This window comes from Lathyrus oleraceus, chromosome 3, assembly GCF_024323335.1.
Source record: "Lathyrus oleraceus cultivar Zhongwan6 chromosome 3, CAAS_Psat_ZW6_1.0, whole genome shotgun sequence".
Classification (NCBI taxonomy): Eukaryota; Viridiplantae; Streptophyta; class Magnoliopsida; order Fabales; family Fabaceae; genus Lathyrus; species Lathyrus oleraceus.
The window spans coordinates 473,480,889-473,483,728 of NC_066581.1; the positions used below are offsets into that span (position 1 = coordinate 473,480,889).

Sequence of the window (2,840 nt, forward strand, 5' to 3'; positions counted from 1 at the left end):
TGGTTAGTAGAATAATAATAAGAAAATGGAATAACAAGTTAATGTAAAGAAAATGGTTTCATCTATGCATAAAATCACCCAAATATGGTTGAAACATTCAGCCCTGTGGTTAAACCAGCAACTATCCGGATGGTTCTCAGCATTGCCTTATCAAACTCATGGCCCATTCATCAGTTAGATGTGCAGAACGCCTTTTTACACGACAATCTTCATGAGACAGTCTATATGCATCAGCCCATGGGTTTCCATGATCATGTTCACCCGACTACGTCTGTCTTCTAAAAAAATCATTATACGGCCTCAAACAGGCTCCTCGAGCGTGGTACCAACGATTTACTGACTATGTCTCCACCATAGGCTTTCATCACAACAAAAACCGACCGTTCCTTATTCATCTACCGCAAAGGCACGAACATGGCATACATTCTTCTATATGTCGATGACATCATTCTCACCACATCCCACTGATGATCTTCGGAAATCCATCATGATGCTCCTTGCTTCAGAATTTGCCATGAAGGATTTGGGCCCTCTTAGCTGTTTTCTAGGCATTGCAGTAACCAGACATACAGGTGGTATCTTTCTTTGTCAAAAAAATTATGCAGCAGAGATCATTGATCGGGTCGGCATGTCATCTTGCAAATCGTCTGCCACACCTGTTGACACCAAACAAAAACTCAGTATCTCATCAGGTGTTCCGCTTGAGGACCCCACTCATTATCGGAGCCTTGCAGGTGCTTTGCAGTATCTCACATTCACTCGACCAGATATTTCATATGTTGTCCAGCAGATATGCCTCCACATGCATGCTCCGAAAACAGAACATATGAATGCTCTAAAACGCATTCTGCGTTACCTACAAGGCACTCTGCATTTCGGCTTACATCTGTACCCTTCATCCATCTCTAGTCTTACTTCCTACACTGATGCGGATTGGGGTGGTTGTCCTGACACAAGGCGCTCAACATCTGGTTACTGTGTCTTTCTTGGTGATAATCTTATCTCGTGGTCATCTAAACGACAACCTACTCTCTCCCGTTCTAGTGCTGAAGCTGAATATAGAGGGGTAGCCAACGTCATGTCCGAGTCATGCTGGATTCGAAATCTTCTCCTGGAACTACATTTTCCGATCCCAAAAGCCACGTTGGTGTATTGTGACAATGTCAGTGCCATATACATCTCCGACAACCCCGCTCAACACCAACGGATGAAGCACATCGAGATGGATATTCACTTTGTTCGCGAGAAGGTGGCTCGCGGTTAAGCTCGAGTTCTTCATATCCCATCACGTCATCAGATTGATGACATATTTACTAAAGGGCTCCCGCGCATACTTTTTGATGATTTTCGGACCAGTCTCAGCGTACGGGAACCTCCCGCTTCCACTGCGGGGGTGTGATAGACCAGAATATTTGTTAGAATATTCTTGTAATAACATCTGTATCTTTTCCATTCATAGAATAGGCAGTACCTTCCTAATCTATTTTAAGCAAATAATTGATGTATAGTTAAGAGGCTTCTATATTGGTCACACATGATCATTGTACATATATGGATACAGATTAATGAAAACAGCAGGAAAACAATTCCTTTCAATGACCACTTCTACTTGTGTTCGGTATTTTATCATTTTTCGGGAGATTGTGATGGTCTCGATTTAGAGTTTATGGCTAACGAGGAATGCCTTAATGTTAAAAAATATTATTACCTCTATTGATGATGTTGTGTTTAACATTAAATTTCTTTCTTTGATTTTGGTTAGTTTATAGAAGTAATTCTATGACGTAATTCGATAATTACGTTTGATGTGTTTGTCCATGGGATGTCATAATTTATAATTTGTATTGGGTTCGAGGACCCCTTAATTATTAATTCTATTATGATTATAAAAAACATCATTACCAATGTCCACCATGCAGCAGACAATGTCCATATTCAATGTCTAAAATTCCAAGCATAACATAATGTTAAGATCAACAAACTTATTTCGAATTTATAGCACAAATACTTATTAAAATAAATATTCTGCCTAAATACAATAGCTCTAATCAATTTCCCCAGCTCTACATACTGATTAAAATATTTTTGACTAGAAAGAATAGCATTCCATTTCAAGTTTCACTTTCAAGCCTTATTTGATATATCATTCATTCATCATATATAGACTCCACAGACATTGCCCGCACAGTCTAACAAGCACACTCAACTATTTTATTGATTGTATTAAAAGTTTATATGATTAAGACATTCATAGATACTTTTACACCCAAAAATATCATATTGTTGTACCATTTATTCCTTAAATTTTAACCTCCAAAATTTTGAGATCTAAAAGTTAAGCCCTAATTTTTTAAAATCTCTAAATTGACGGCTCTATCCGAAAACACCACACCTCTCAAAATCTAATATAACAAAGACACTACCATCAATATAAGTCTAACAATGAGATGAAGAAACAAGAGAAAAACAGTCATCGGTAATATTAGGTTAAACTTTTTCTTACTTTTGCAAGAAACGATATAAATAAACTTTTTCTTACTTTTGCAAGAAACGATATAAATAAACTTTTTCTTACTTTTGCAAGAAACGATATAAGTAAACTGTAATGCAAAAAAACCAAGAGGATGATTGAAACTTGGTGATCAAGCAACACATGATAATTTCTGCAATTAATGCAGAATCCATGTCTGCTTGAAAAAAAATTAAACTTGAGTATATATTAATAAATAAAAATTGCATTGAACTACTTTAACGAAACTTAAATTTTATTAAAGCAAAAATAGAGAATAGTTTTCATCAATACAAACAATCACAGTACTCATGTTCTTGATATTGAAATA

The 2,840-nt window shown here is 36.4% G+C and overlaps 1 pseudogene; it reads left to right on the forward strand.

The window, feature by feature from the left end:
• The first annotated feature begins 439 nt into the window (after positions 1–439).
• On the forward strand, positions 440–1,399 carry LOC127131702 (uncharacterized mitochondrial protein AtMg00810-like; annotated as a pseudogene).
• Positions 1,400–2,840: the final 1,441 nt, after the last annotated feature.